Consider the following 16873-nt stretch of genomic DNA (forward strand, 5'->3'; position numbering starts at 1 on the left):
CAAGAAGTCAGCATTAATTGGTACAATAGTAGCGCAAAGCCAAAATTACTCTAGCTTTAACCACATCATACATTGTTGATCAAACACTACTTCTTCAGCCTTTGGTATAAGATACGATCTCCTCGATAAGACATTAGATAGTCCTTGCTACTTTCAAGGTCGATAAGTGATAACAAAATCGAACCTAGATAGCAACATATTCCACCAAACTTGACGTCGATTTAGAACTTGAGCCGATATGAAATATTCCAAATTCTTGTGATCTGTGTATACGGTCACTGGGTGTGCAGCTCCTTCAAAAAAATAACGCCATTCTGGAAAGAATCCACTATAGCAAGAAGTTTCTTATCGTGGATCTCATAATTAATTTCAACAGCAGAGAACTTTCGAGAATAGAATGCAATCGGATGGAGCTTCTTGTCTTCTCCCATTTGTAAAAGTACAGCTCCCAAAGCAAAATCCGAAGCATCAGTTTCTAAATAAAAGGCCTTTGTAAAGTCTGGATGTACCAAGATTGGAGCCGTAGTAAATGCGGTCTTCAGGGCTTGAAACGCCTTCTCCGCTAGAGGTCCCCATTCCAGCTTATCCTTGCATGTCAACCGAGTGAGAAGAGCAGCAACTTGAGAGTAATTCTTAATGAAGATCCGATAGAAGTTAGCAAAACCAAGAAAGCATTGTACATCTCTAACTGTCTTCGGAACCTCCCAAGACACGATTGCTTCCACCTTCTTGGGATCCATCTTCAAGCCTTCCGTAGTCGCAACGAACTCCAAAAACTCCATCTCCATTTGGTGAAATAAACACTTCTCCAACTTGATATATAGTCCTCGCTCGCGTAGTTTCTCTAAGACCAAACGAACGTGCTTTTCATGCTCTTCCTCGTTTTTGGAGAATATCAAAATATCATCCAAATAGATGACAACAAAATCGTCAAGGTGCTCCCAAAAAATGTCATTCATCATATGTTGAAAGATCACTGGAGCATTGGTAAGACCAAAAGGCATGACATTATACTCAAAATGGCCATACCTTATACGGAACGATGTCTTCTACTCATCTCCTTCCTTGATTCGTACGAGGTTGTAAGCTCCTCTTAGATCAATTTTTGTAAAGATCCTTGTACGTCCAAGTTGTTCTAAGAGACCAAAAATCAAGGGTAACAGGTAACGATTCTTCTTTGTTACCTTGTTGAGGCCTCGATAGTCTACGCACATCCGCAACGAGCCATCTTTCTTCTTCACAAATAAGATGGGTGCTCCAGTTGACGATTTTGAATGACAAATGAAGTTTTTGGCTAGATTCTCATCGATGTACTTCCATAATTTCGCCAACTCCGTCTGCGATAGATTGTAGATTTGGCCAAAAGGCAGTTATGCTCCTTCCTGCAAGTCTATGGTGCAATCATATGGTCGGTGTTCCGGTAGCATGTCGGCATTCTTCTTTTAAAACACGTCTTTAAAATCCTTATATTACTCCGGTATACTTGCTGTCGAGATCTTCTCTCTGGTAGTTGGAGCCACATAAATGACAAATGGTGTGCCTTCCTTGGACGATCTTATAAACGCTCTTACTCTATTGAATAAGGATTTATCTATTCGGGGTTTTCTACTAGGCTTGCTCTTGGGTGGTTTTGTGGGAAAGGTCATCTTCCGCAACCTCCAATCTTTGGATGGATTTTGCTTTCTAACCAAGAAAGACCAAGAATAACAAGATTTGATGGAGTTCTAATAATATTGAAAATAATATGACTACTATGGCCCTTAAACGTCACTTCTATAGATTCTGATTCATGGGTGATACTACCAGACAATAAAGGTCGCCCATCTATGACCTCAACGTGAACAGGTTTGGATTTTTGTACTAAAGGGATCTTATGACGCTTTGCAAATTCTTCATCTAAGAAACAAGCAGATGCTCTAAAATCTAATAATGCTAAGGTTCTTAGTTTCTGAGGGCCAATAAACAAAAAGATTGTAAAGCAAAGGGCAGGTTGAGCGGAAAGAAACGAAACTGGTTGTTGTTGCAATATTTCACTGTCCAACTGCACGGTTCCTATTGTGCGTGAGCATCCTCGTTTTCCTGAACAAACGTGCCTTTAGTCCTGACAATACGTCGATTTTGCTTCTTGGGGCAGTTTCCAACTTTGTAGCCTTCTTCACCGCAATACAAGCATAGACCTTCTTCCATACGCCACTTTTTTTTTTTCTAGAGTAAGGGATTTGACACGTATCGCATCAATTTGCATGTCTTCTACCTCTGAATGTGATTTCACGCTGCTTGCCGACATAGTTGAGGCATGGCGAATTGTATGTTGTCTTGAACGTTGGTCTTGGCGGCATTGAAATAGGCGATTATTGCACTTCACAGCTTGGATAATAGCTTCGTTGAGCGTTTGCGAATCAGGAAGAGTTAACAATAAATCCTTCACATCATCTCTTAAACCCCAATAAAATTGACTCATCAATGCTTCTTTATCCCAATTGATGTCGCATGCTAATTGCCTGAAATCCGATGCATAGACTGATGTAGAGCGCATCCCTTGTCATAGTGACTTGATCTTTGTTGTAGCCCATCAAACCTTGTCATGTTCACCAAATGCTTCTGCAAATGCCTCCAAAAAGGTTTCAAAGTTATTTAGTATGGACAATCGTTTCTCAAACAAATGAGCAAAACATGATAGAGCTTACCATGTAAGTAAGGTTCCAATAAGCCCAACACGTGACTCCTCTGTTGGGTAGCGTTCGGGCTTTAAAACTGTTATGAACTTGATTTGGTTGACGAATCTTGAAAACTTGGAACGCGTACCATCGAACTTGTCCGGAAGGCTAACTTGAGGCTCTTTATGTTGTAGAAGCAGCGGTGCTTGTCGAACCTAAGGCAAAGTTGCTTCTCCAAGTGCAGAAGTTTGAGGTTGGTACAACCTAGATTGTGCCATCCCAGATGCTCTATCATTATGAAGCCTTGCCATGACTCCTTCAATCTCTACAGTTCTTTGCGATAACGTAGCGAGGGCATTCATGATAGCATTCAACTTGGACTCCGAACTTTCTGTCATACTAATGACTTGGCCTCCGGCCATTCTATGAGAGGGACAAAAATGACTTTACAAGAAGACAATATTGGTTTAGAGGAGGGTACTCCGCAACCTCTAAAATACCTTAAGAGTTTCAAGAAAAGGGATAATCCACTCTCTTCAAGAAGAATAAGACTCCAATATTGTAACAAAAGAAGTATCAGTTTAGAAGAGAGTAATTCGCAACCTCTAAAATGCTACTACACTTCCAAGCTGAGGAGTAATCCACACTCTAACAAGGAAGAAACTAGCTCTGATATGTGAAGTGAGTTCAGTCTCGACAATTTGTCACGGACACAGAAATACAGGCTCGAGATCTAAGAAGAAGTTTAAGAAGAACTGGCAAGAACTAGATTAATCAGATGAATACAAGAACAACACCAGAGAGGTGAGCTAGAGCTCCAAGAGATGTGTTGTTGAGACTGAAGAACTCTTCAACCTCGATTCTAATATATACTCCTATTTAGGAAGCTTCTCAAGCAACTTCTACCAACTAGGAAGCTTCTAGAAGGTTCTAGAGACTTGCTTCTAGAAGATTCTAGAAACTTATCTCTAGAAGGTTCTATGGACTATGTCCCTAATAATTCTCCTTTAAATTAGGTGGAATGTGTCCAAGCCGTTCTTACTAGGAGTCGACAAAAGGAGAAAGGATCAATTCAACATTTGAGTGAGCTTGATACGAAGGACCAATTTGACTCGATTATAAGGACATCCAATCCAGGTCCTGTTATGGGCCTCTTATTCAATATGAGACCTGACTCGGTTGGGCAACCCAATGAGGTCTCAATTACGGAAGCTTTGATTCCATTTCAAGCTGTTCCGTTCTCTATGCCATTTTGGAGAAATATCCTTTCCATGGAAAGATCCTCTCAAAGGCGAGAATTCCATGGGAGCGCGATCTGCTATTCTAATTCGGAGTCTAGGGCGGAAGAATAGGAGACCTCACGAAATATTAAAAAAAAAAAAAAAAAAAGTAAAAGTAAAAGTAAAAGTAAAAAAAGGGGGCATTCGAAGATCGGGATTTGGAATTGAAGAGCTAGCTTCAAGCTCCTTCTAAAGGTATAAGACAAAGTTTCATAGGATTTAGAAGGACTTTGCAATCGTTGTTCAAAATCAGTGTTTGTATTGGTGATTTGGATTTTTTGCAATAAAGTTAAAGCTAGTACTCTTGACTGTTTTGTAAAATTGGAGAAATATCTGTAGTTGAAATTTAAGAGATATCTAGATGGTTGAGTATGCCAAGTGTATGCAAAATTTTGTAATAATATAATGGTATGGATAGAGGATATTTGATCATTAGTGTAAAGAGGTATCAAAAGTTGGCAGATTAGGGTTGTTTAGGGTTTTTATAATATCTAGAGAAATATTAGCTAGAATAAGGTAAATTTTGGCATAGTAAATTGGAAACTTAAAGGCAAAGCTGCATACAAAGTTTGAATGAGAATTAACAATTGGATGAGGAGAAATAGCAATTCAAAGTTCATCATCAACTTTCTAGGCAGCGATCAAGAGACATCAGTGTAGATTTATTGCATTTTCTTACAATCTATAAGTTGAAATGGATTGAAACTTCTTGAGCATTTAGAAGACTTGTAAAGACACTAGTGGTAGAAGTTTTATAACAATCGGACGGTCAGATTGAGAATAATAGCTTGCTGAAGCTCACTGTCTAGGGTTAAGGTTTAAAAATTAAAAAATTAATAATTAATAATAATAATAATAAAATAAAAATAATAAAGTAACAAAAGAATTTATACTTATAATAGCTTGAAGTTATTAAAAATAGTATTATTAAGTATTTTGTATTGGGATTAAGCTTTTACATTGAAATCCGAAATAGGTTGTATTTAGATGTTTGAAATCCACTAGACTACTTAGATACTTGCAAAACATTGTTTTATCTTCTACAACCACATGTCTGTTTCATTCTTAAGCAAGATAGCACATAATACAATACCTTGACATTACTCCCCTCATCTAGAAATGAGTTCTACGAGGAGCAGTCATCATATGTTGAAGAAATCTATGATGCGACAAATTGTATTCACCACATACTCTGATATTTATTCTCTTTGAAGATGATCGATAGGGCCTCTCAACCATCAGTAGTGTCTCATGTCAGGGCAAAAAGACCACTCAGTTATTTGATCATTGTTGAGACTTTCATAACTTCCTTCGAATAAAACATTTGGAACACCGTCAGGAGTTGTTCCTATCTCTACTAAAACCACCAAACATTGGGAGTCCCTTCCAAGGTCGTGATACCAAACGCATTGTATCTCGCCATCTATTCCAGAAAGAACATATCGTTCTTGAAGATCTTCATCTCGATTGCATTGTCTTAATGGTTGTGACAATTGTAATATCTCATCCAATAGGTTAGCAAACGAAGGCTCTTAACTCGAATCCACGGGTTGTTGGTTCTCCACCTCTTGAGCATTGTAGGAATAGAGAGAGTTTGCCTCAAGAAAACCCTAGGCTTTTGGCTATCACTAATCATTCAATCAAGATTGAAAATAAAGAAATCCCTAAGTTTATAGATAAAATTTCCCTTTTTGAGCAATTACACCAAATACACAAGCCTCAAGTAACCAACAACACCAAAATATGATAAAATCCTCTAAAACCTTGTATATCCTTATGTGAAATTTTTTTCGAACTTCAACAGCTCATATCTCCTAATCCGACCGTCCAAACAAACTCAAATTGTACATGAGGTACTGATATATTTTTATTCACTACTATAACAAATTTCAATTGCAAATTCATTGTAGAACTTGAGATATCTTGAAAACCCTAATAGTTGCTTCAAACCCTTGTCTTTATACACCCATGTGCAATTTTCTTTATATCTCACAAATAATAAGCTCAAATACCACGAAATTTATATTTATAGCTTTTTAAAACAAAATTTTACATTCTCCAAAAAGTTTGAGCCAAAAATTTGTCCGAAAACTCAAGTTATGGCTCCATCCATTACAATAAACATAACCACTCACTTACTGCCTTTGATTTGGAAGCGCCGCCTTCAACTCTTTATAACTCCTTTATATATACTCTAAAAGTAATACTTCTTTTATGAAAGATGTAGGCTTTAACATCGCCATTCCATTCACACCTTTTGATCTTCAAAAGCTGCTGTAAATCTCCTCGTATCTTCAAAAGAGTAACAATATGTCTTAAATTAATACCTTAACTTCAAACGGCTATAACTTCTTCACCCTAACTTTAAATCCTCTAATTTTTCAACACAAATTTTATTCCAAATCCTAAAATTTACAATCCTAACTTCTAATTTCCAAATGCCTTCTTTGAAGTCACCAAAATCCTTGTTATGGTCATAGGCAACCTCCTCAAAGCCCATTGGACATGGTATTCGACCAATAGGGATGAAGTTCTCTATTCCTTGCCTTCATCCGACTATGCCTTACTTTCATCCCTCTCAATTAGCCTCCTACTAGTTTAGATTTCCATCCTTAGGCTTCTACCTTCTCCTAAGGCTTCATACTAAACATTTAGGTCCTATATTTTTTTTTAATGTCAAAATCAAAATAAGTAAGGAAACAAAGTAAAGTTTCTTATACCAACTCTTTTTAATTTAATCTACTAGCCACTCTAATACACATCTAGATTTATTAATATATAATATGTTTTAACTAATTTTTACATACTGAAAGCATTTACAATACGACAACGTCACAACTATAAAGAAGCTACAAACAAGGATTGAAAGTAGAATGTTATCTTGCTTAGATCTTATTTCTTTTATAAAGAAGGTTTTCATCTTGATTTTGATAGATGTCGTCGATGAAAAGCCTCCACCACCTTTGTTGCATTTAGAAGTTTTTTTATTGGCTCTCATGTGCGTTCACTAATATTATTACCGCACCAAATGATAAGATATTTTAATTTATTTTGGCACCACCTTGAATCTAAGACTTCTTCAACTTCAAACCCTTCATTATTGTCCACTTCTATAGGAAGAGGTAGAACTTGTCTTCTTCTTGGTATTTCCATTGTCTTGTATGGTTCAAGAAGAGACACGTGGAATACTAGATGGATTTTCATTGACTTTGATAGGTATAAATGATATGCAACTAGATTGATTTGTGCAGAAATAGAAAATGGCTCAAGCCTTCGATAGTCCAACTTGTCACAAGGACGAGTGGTCTTGATATTGCAATGAAGTAATCATATCTTATCATCCATGTAGAATGGTGGTTGTTCCTTTTCATAGACATCTACATTGACCTTTTGTTGTTCTTAAGCTTCTTTTAGATGCGCCTTCATCGTTGCATGTAGCTCTAACAAATGAAATGTCAAATCTTTTGCAACGGAATTATCAACTTTTGAAAAGTCAAAAGTATCAAGTCATGGATGATAACCATAATTGGCAAAAAAAGATGTTTGTTTAGTAGAAAAATGTACCCTGTTATTGTAAGCAAACTCTGCCAATGGCAAAAGAGTTGTCCAATCATCTTGTTGGTAGTTAATGATATATCTTAAATACTGCTCCAAAACTTAATTAACATGCTTCGTTTGTCCATCAATTTGAGGATAGAATGTCAAAGATAGTTTTATATCCACTTTTAGAATCATGAAAAGTGTCCGTAAAATCTTGATATAAATTGATTTCCCTTATCTAATATAATATCCCTAGATAATCCATCAAAGCGATAGATATTGTCAAGAAAGAGTTTACCTATTTCTTCACCTGTGTTGTTGGAAAGTCATGACAAGCTTGAAGAATACGTAATAGAGCTTTACCTTTTGGAACATATAGGCATCCTCAAAATATAGTAGATTCTTTTTGAATTCAAACTTGGAAGTATCATGAGACTTCAAAAGATTTTCCTTAATATCACAAATAAGAAGATCAAAAGACATACTTGACTGAACTTGCTTAATGAAAGTTGAATCAATAGTTAGTGTTGATTTCATTGCTCGAAGATGAAGATACTTTGGCTTCAAGAGAATTGTTCGTTGTTGATCAAAAGTAGCATCTCCTTCCTTTGGTACAAGATAAGATCATCTAGAGAGTGCATCTGACAAACCTTGTTGTTTTTTTGGTTGATAAGTGATCTTGAATTCGAATCTTAACAAAGACATACTTCAACGGGCTTGGCGACGATTCAAAACACATGCTGATATAAAATATTCGAGGTTCTTGTGATTTGTATATATTGTGATTGGGCTAGAAGCACCATCTAGATAATGGTGCCATTCTTAAAACAAATCCACGATTGTAAGAAGTTCTTTGTCGTGGATATTATAGTTGATCTCGATTGCTGAAAATTTTCTGGAATGAAAAGCTATTGGGTGAAGTTTATCATCTATTTCTATTTGTGATAATATGGCACCCAAAGCAAAGTCTGGTGTATCTGTTTTCATAAAAAATGGCTTAGAAAAATTGATGCGATACAAGATTGGTGCAAAATAAAGGCTGTCTTCAAAGCTTCAAATCCTACTTTTGCTTCTTGATTCCATTGAAGTTTGTCTTTACAAGTCAAACATGTAAGTGGAGCTGCAACTTGAGAGAAGTCTCTGATGAAGATCCGATAGTAGTTGGCAAATCCCAAAAAGTATTGGACATCTCTTAGCATTTTTAAGATCTTCCAATCCATAATAGTTTGAACTTTCTTAGGATCCATCTTAAGTCCATCATTTGAAATGATATATCCTAAAAAGTCGACTTGAGTAGTGTAAAATATATACTTTTCTATCTTAGCATAGAGTCCTCCATCTCTTAGTTTTTAAAATACTTGTAGAACATGAAGTTCATATTCTTCTCAATTCTTAAAATAGATTAAGATATCATATAAGTAACAGACAACAAAATCATCTAAAAACTTTCAAAAGACATCATTCATTAGATGTTGGAATGCTGTTGGTGCATTTGTAAGTCCAAAAGGCATGATATTGTATTTGAAATGTCCATACCTTGTTCGAAACGTAGTCTTCCATTCATCTCCTTCTTTGATGTATACCAAATTATATGCTCCTTGTAGATCTATTTTTGTATAGATCATAGCTTGATTCAACTGATTAAGGAATCCAGATATTAAAAGTAGTGGATACTTATTTTTGATAGTGATTTTGTTGAGTCCTCGATAATCGACATACATCCGTAATGATCCGTCTTTTTTCTTCACAAATAAAATTGAAGCTCCTAGTAGAGATTTGGAATGGCGTGTGATATTTTTGGCCAAATTTTCTTCAATATACTCATTGAATTCAGCTAACATATTTTGAGATAAATTATAGATTGGTCCAAATGGCAGTTGTGCTCTTTCTTGAAAGTCAATTGAGCAATCATAGGAACGATGTTCTAAAAGAGTATCCGCATTCTTTTTCTCAAATACATCTTGAAAATCTTGATATTGGCTTAGAATGCCACTTGAAGTCTTTCCACTACGAGAAACAAGTGTGGCATAAATGACATAAGGTGATCTTTCTTTTGCAGCATGCAAGAAAGCACTTGTACCTATAAATATAGATTTAATTATACTAGACTTATGACACTCTACTTGATTAACTATACTCTTAGTTATACTTTCACAAAAGTCAAGACTACGAGAAGTCCAATCTATTTTAGGGTTATATTTTTTTAGCCATGATAAACCTAAAATGATTGGATTAGAAGAAAATCTAATGATATTAAATATTACAAAGCTACTATAACCATTAGTTGCTATTTCTATAAGAAAGATTTTATGAATAACCTCTCCTAAAGACAACAAACGACCATCTATGACTTCTACATGAATAGGTTTCGTTTTCTTTACTAAAAATATGCTATGTCTTTAAGCAAATTCTTCATCTTAGAAATATGTTGAGGCTCTTGAATCTAGTAAGGTAGAGGCTTTGTAATGTTTAGGTTCTTGAATAACATTTATCGTTAAACATGGAGAGGATTCTGAGTAGAAGATAGGACCTTCACTAGGTGTTGTATAAGGTTTCAACTACATGGTGTCTATTATAACTGGACAAATTTGTTTTCCAACATGCTATCTCCTTTGATCGCCGTACTCCTCATTTTATGGTTGCGTTACTTCTTTGGGCAATGTTGAGCAGTGTGCTTAGGTTCTCCAGAATATAAGCACAATCATTCTTAACAATAACGAGTCTTTTCTTGCTTAGTAAGAGGTTTGAAACGTATTGCATCAATTTGAATATCTTCTACTTTTGAATGTATGTGTTGAAGAGGTGTTGATATTGCAATTGAATTATAGTAACGTTGAGGTCCACTTGTACGGTTCTCAGATCAAAATTCAAAAAGGCGATTGTCACACTTCACAGCAAAGTCAATTGCTTGATTCAATGTTTGAGGATCAGGTAAGTTGAGCATTAACTTTTTTACCTCACATTATAATCCGTAGAGAAATTGGCTAATAAGTGCAGCATCATCTCACTTGATATCAGTTGCAAGTTGTCGAAATTGTAAAATATACAATGTTATTGATCGATTGCTTTGTTGTAAAATATAGATCTTATTGGTTGCAATATGAATTGTATTATGTTCTCTATACATGGATCAAAACTCCGCCAAAAAAAACCTCTAGATTATCTAATATTGGATCTTGTTGTTCAAGAAAAGATGAAAATCATGATAATGTTGAATCTGAAAGAAGCATACCAATTTATCTAACTTGCGATCCTGGAGTTGGATAGCTTTGGGATTGAAGTTCAATCACAAGTTGTACTTGATTGATAAATCCTCTAAACTTTGATCTGGTACCATCAAACTTGTCCGATAGAACAATTCTTAGTTCTCTAACACTAGAAGGGCGTTCCACCATAGTAGAAGGGACATGATTTGGTGTAGATGTTGAAGCAACTCTAATCATTTCTATATCTTCACTTCCTGCTAATCTTCTTGCTCCTTGTAGTGGTAAATTGAGTTGATGCATCGCAAGCATTAACTCCCTCAATTGTTCTTGCATTTGTGCCATTGCACTCTTCATTTCAGTAAATTCTACCATGATAACACTTAGAAAATAGAAGATGTCTAATATTACTCAAGACAAATAGAAGAAAGGACTTGAGAATAAAGAAAATACTAAGGACAATATCAGTTTAGAAGAAGGTAATCCGCAACTTCTAATATGCTTATGTCATATCAAGAAAAAGGGATAATCTACTATTAATCAAGATTAGACAAAGCTCTGATATTATAACTGTACTAATGTAAATCTATCAAGGACAAGAATATGATAAAGACAAATAATAAGTGAGACTTCTCTCAAAGAAAGATGATAAAATAGAAATAACTTGATATATATATTAAGAAAGAAATTGGAATGGCTATTATCAAAAGCCAAGAAAACTAGAGATCCATGAAACTAGATTGGAAGCAAAAAAAGAATTGACAAGAGTGAAGAAGGCTTCACTCTTGTCTCTATATATACTATCTAACTAGGAGCTACGTGGCGACATTCTATAGGACCTCCAATATGTGTTGACTTTGTAAGATACATGCCTTGACTTACAAGACAAGTTTTTCTACATGTGGGCCACATAGTTAGCTTAGTCTTCAATCTAACAACATGTGTGGCACATGGCCAACTTGTTGACCACGTTTCTAATCCAAAAAGTCAATTAAAGACACCTATAAAGTCAAGGTAGTATCTATAAAGCTTCTAAGAAGCTTTTATAATAAATACTATAGAATTAACTTACTTTTACCTACTTTTATTTACTTTTATATATTTATACATGTAATTATTGACTTACATGCGTATGTCTATGACAATAATATTAGTTTAAAAGAAGATAATCTGCAACTCTTAATATGCTTAAGTCTTAAAAAAACAACAAAAAAAAAAAAAAAAAAAAAAAAAAAAAAAAAAAATTATCTACTCTTAATTAAGAAAAGACAAATCTCTAATATTATAAGTATAATCTTGTCAATATTTGAAAGATAAGAACTTAATGAAAGCAAATAATCAATTAAATCTCTCTTAAAGAAATTTGATAAAATAAAAATAGAGAAGTATATATATTAAATAAGAAACTGAAATGACTATTGCCAAAAGACAAGGAAACTAAAGACACTTGAAACTAGATTAGAAGTAAGAAAGAAATTGACTAGAGTGAAGAAGACTTCACTTTTACCTCTACATATACTATCTGCCTAAGATCTATGTGGCCATATTCTATAAGACATCCAAAAACATCTTGACTTTGCATGCCACATATATTAATTTGTAAGGTAATTTTTCTATATGGATGCCTCATAGTTAACTTATAAGTCACATGCCACATATTTTAATTATTAAAGCCATACGCAACTCTTTTTATTCTAGAGCCATTGGAATTACTCACAAAGATGATAGAATTCACTCCTTCTTCTATCGACAATGATAAAAGGAAGATTAACTTTGTTGGAGTTATTTATATGCCTCCCTAGGCAAATGTATGTAGCTTAGATTGTTATCTTCTCACATTTTTTTAGTAGACCTCTACAATCTTTGATAAGGTAATCTATAGAGAGACAAAAATTCTAACAAATAAATAAATTAGAATAGTCTATGAAGATTATGGCCTTCTCTCTTATCTTGACATTTGTAACTGCATAAAAAAAAAAATCTATCCTATGCTCAAAGTAAGGCTAATATCAAATCATTCATTCACTGAAGATAGATTTTTTCTATCTTTTCCATGGAATTTTTTTAAATCCTTGACTATTTATTTGACTACCCCCAAGAACTCTTCTAAGATGTTCTTGAAGATAAATCAAGTAAGGACTTTTAATCATGTTGGTCACAATACATTAAATCCAAGGATCTAAGTTCAAAAGGTATAAATCTTCTATTGGAACTTATGAAGAGTCAATATAAGCAATTTTTATATGATCATTGATTGACAATTAATAATCTAAAAGAACCTATAGTCTAGATTGTACCTCATTTCTATCTAATCTCTCACTAATTTTTGTAATGAATTTACCTAACTTAAGATAGCCATGGGAGGTTGTTTACTTCCAATAAGTAATTAACTATCATGTATTTTTTAAAATATTCTAAATCTTTCTTAACAATAGCTTGATCTATTTCAACTTGAAGCCCATTATTGTACAAAAAGAATCTTTTATAACTTCTAGAGAATCCCTCAAGCAGCACTTTTTTGACTACTACACATGTTAAATGGATTTTATTGTATTTCTCCATGCTTATAGTTGTAGCTTCAAGTTTGGACTCAATCGCTTTATCTTTCCTAACTTGCAAGTAATTTCTTTTTTTTTCAGACTTCATTGAGACCACAAAAAGGTTGACCATTTGAGCTTATAATTACTTTGCATAAGACAGTTTCTCTTCCATATTTTAAAATCCTAATCTTTATTTTTTTATCCAAATTATTAAAAATAAGTCCTACTAAAATATAAAACTTTGAATCATATTTTTTGAAATTTACAAGATAAATCACTAATCTACAAAAAGAATTATGTTATTAAATATGCAAGTTTTTAATGGATCTAAGAGCTTCATAAGTTGAACTCATTATAGATGTGAAAGTGCTTCCAATGCTTCATAGTAACCACTAAATCATTTGATCTCAAGAATGGTTTTTGAAATCATGTGGTTGTTGTGGTTGTTAGTATTATTATTAAAAATATATAAAATATATTCTTAAAATATGTAGAAATATCATATATATCTCTAAATTTTTGATAATTCAAATATACTTTATTTTTTATATCTTCAAGAAAAGAAATTTTTTTCTTAAATTACTACTAAAATATTGGTATTTTTATTCTAAAGATGCATTGTTGTAAATTTTAGAATATTTTTTTATCATGATTTAATTAATGATAGGAATCAAAACTAATTTTATTAATAAAATTAATCTATAGAAGTAGATTGTAAAAAAATGTATAATGGCTTGACTTTATGTTTAATCATTTTTAATTAATTTATTAAAGCCGTACAAACTTGAGTAGTTGTGGAAAACATCCAAATAGTGATTGTCGTAAACATCTTCACTTAGCACTATGTATTGTAATCTAGCATTCTATGGAAATTTGCTCAATCTTTCAAGGCATTTGTTTCCTAAAAATGAGTTTAATTCCTTTTACAACTACAATAGAAGAAATGAAGTACATATAATAATGGTTACAAAAAATTTCTCATTGTATACTTTGAGTTATATTGACATGTTGTGAATATATTAGTCTACTATTAATTTAAGAAACTTCACTCAAAAAACATCGTGCAACAACTTCAAGCTATATTTTGATATTTTATTATTATTATTATTATTATTTACACAAAACAATCATGGCAGTTGTGGATACAATGCTAAGGAATTTCTTGATGTCCTTTGAATGGCTATTATTGCCAATGTACTTTTAATATTGCTACTTTTAATTCACACTCGAGCTCTTGTCTTTTAGATTTTTGCACTATAATTCCTAGCAATCACAACTCCTCCATACTATCATAGACATATATATTTATTCTTGTAATCATCTATTTGATTAACTAGAAGTAAATATAAATAGATTTATTTATAATATCTTTTAGAAAAGCTTCTTAAGAACTTTATAAGTGTTGATTTGACTTTGCACATACTTGTAGTTAATTGATAGTCTAGAAACTTGGTCATTAAGTTAGCTATGTGTCACATATATTAGCATCTTATGGAACAAGTTAATTATGTAGGACATATAGATAACTTATCTTCTAAGTTAAGACATGTATTTAATAAAGTCAACATATGTTGGAAGTCTTATAAAATATCTCTACATAGCTTCTAATTAGATAGTATATATAGATGCAAGAGTGAAGCCTTTTTCATCTTTATCAATGTCTTTTTAATCCTTAGTCTTGTTTCAAGTCTTTCTAATCTTTTTATTATTGACAATAATCACTTTAATTTGATACTATATTATCTTTGAGTTCTTTTCTAATCTTTTTATGTAACACAAGAGTGTATTGATCTTTAAATTCTTTAATGTTTATGTCCTTGATACACATCCCTTTACTCCTACATATATATCAACCATCATTTTTATTCTCAATATGCTTGATTTGATTGCTTTTGTAACTTCAATTTTATAAGAAGATTTTTTCTTAGGACCTTAAATTTAGATCAAGTTTATGAGAAGTCTACATAGTAGTCGCTCTCATAGTCACATTACTTAGTTTTGACAAATTCTAGGTATATTAAAAAAAATATGATCCACCTACAATATTTGGCTAGTAGAGTAGGTAGAGTGTAAACTTTAATAAAAAGAATTGAAATCACAAAGAACCTTTCATTATAAAATGTAATGACCTTAAACATGATGCAAAGTTCTTACATGATGTTAATTTCTAGTGAAGGTATATAGTCGTTCTAAAGCTTATTGAGTATTTTGAAGGCCAAGCAACAAGATAAAAATCAAAAAAGTTTTTACCATAAATAGAACAATGATATATATATATATATATATATATATATATAGGCATAATATTAGACTACATGAGAGTAATCAAAGATCTAATTTTGGATATAAGATGTAAGATATGAAGATGTTGGTAGTTGGTAAATTATCCTTGAATTTGTTTGATGTAGACAAAGTCATGTTGTAACACAACCATATGGTGAGAATATAATCAAAAATAAATTTCTAATTAATATCTAATTATCTTAGTTCAATAATAATTTGAGATATTTAAACATGACTTTTATAAAAGCCTCTTATTTTATTTTCTTATCTTAATAGTTAGTAGGTTAAAGATTGGTTAGTAATTTTACCTTCTAGACTATTGAGACTCTTTTATTGCTTTAGAAAGATCATAAATTAATAAAATTAGAATAAAAGAGATAAATAATTAGTATGATTGATACTAGAATTAAGTTGAGGATAAGGTTTGGCTAAAAAATCCCTAAGATAGGTTAGATCAATATCCAGGGGTCAACTATTTACAAGGCAGGGATGAAATTAGACCTCTAGCTACTAAAATGACTATCTAGGAAAAAATGCAAGAGCATTTGAAGATCAGTGATTAGTATTGGGGAGCTAGCCTAGAGCCTCTTTTAAAGATATAAGGCTTATTTTTATAAGATTTATTTATACTTTGCAATTATTGTTCAAAGTTAAGGTTTGTATTGGAAACTTGGGATTTATGCAATATAATTAGGATTAGTATTTTTAACTAATTTATAAAATTGATGTCACATCTATAGTTCAAAATTCGAAAGTGCTTGATTAATTAGGTATAATAAGTATATGAAAAATTTTGTCATAATCCAACAATACAGTTGAGAGATATTTGGATTTTGGTACAAGAAGGTATCAAAAGTTGGTAGATTAAGGTTGGATAGGGTTTCTATGATATCTAAAGATCTATTAGTTAGATCAAGATGAAATTTTGCATGGTCTTAGAAAACTTAAAGATCAAGTTATAAATTTATTTTGAATTGAAGTTAATAGTTGGAGAAGGAGAAATAATTGCTCGAACATTTGCATCAACTTTCAAGTTAGTAGCCAAGTAACATCAATGTGGTTTTTGAGAGTTTTCTCACAATTTATAAGTTGGATTGAAATAAAAAAAATTTAACACATAAAAGAATTATAGTTGCATTTGTGTGCAAAATTTTGTATCAAGTGGATGATAAGATTAAGAACTACAACTCCTTAAAGCTTACTAATTAAAATTAGGGCTTACAAAGAAAAATCAAAATTGCTTAATAATAAAAGTAATAAGGTAATTGGAGTTTATGTATAGTTGAGATTATTAAAAAGAGTGTATTTGAGTACTTTGTATTGAATTTAAGCACTTTTGAATTCAAATTCAAATTATATTTTTCTTATAA

This window comes from Physcomitrium patens, chromosome 6, assembly GCF_059467195.1.
Source record: "Physcomitrium patens ecotype Gransden chromosome 6, ASM5946719v1, whole genome shotgun sequence".
Classification (NCBI taxonomy): domain Eukaryota; kingdom Viridiplantae; phylum Streptophyta; class Bryopsida; order Funariales; family Funariaceae; genus Physcomitrium; species Physcomitrium patens.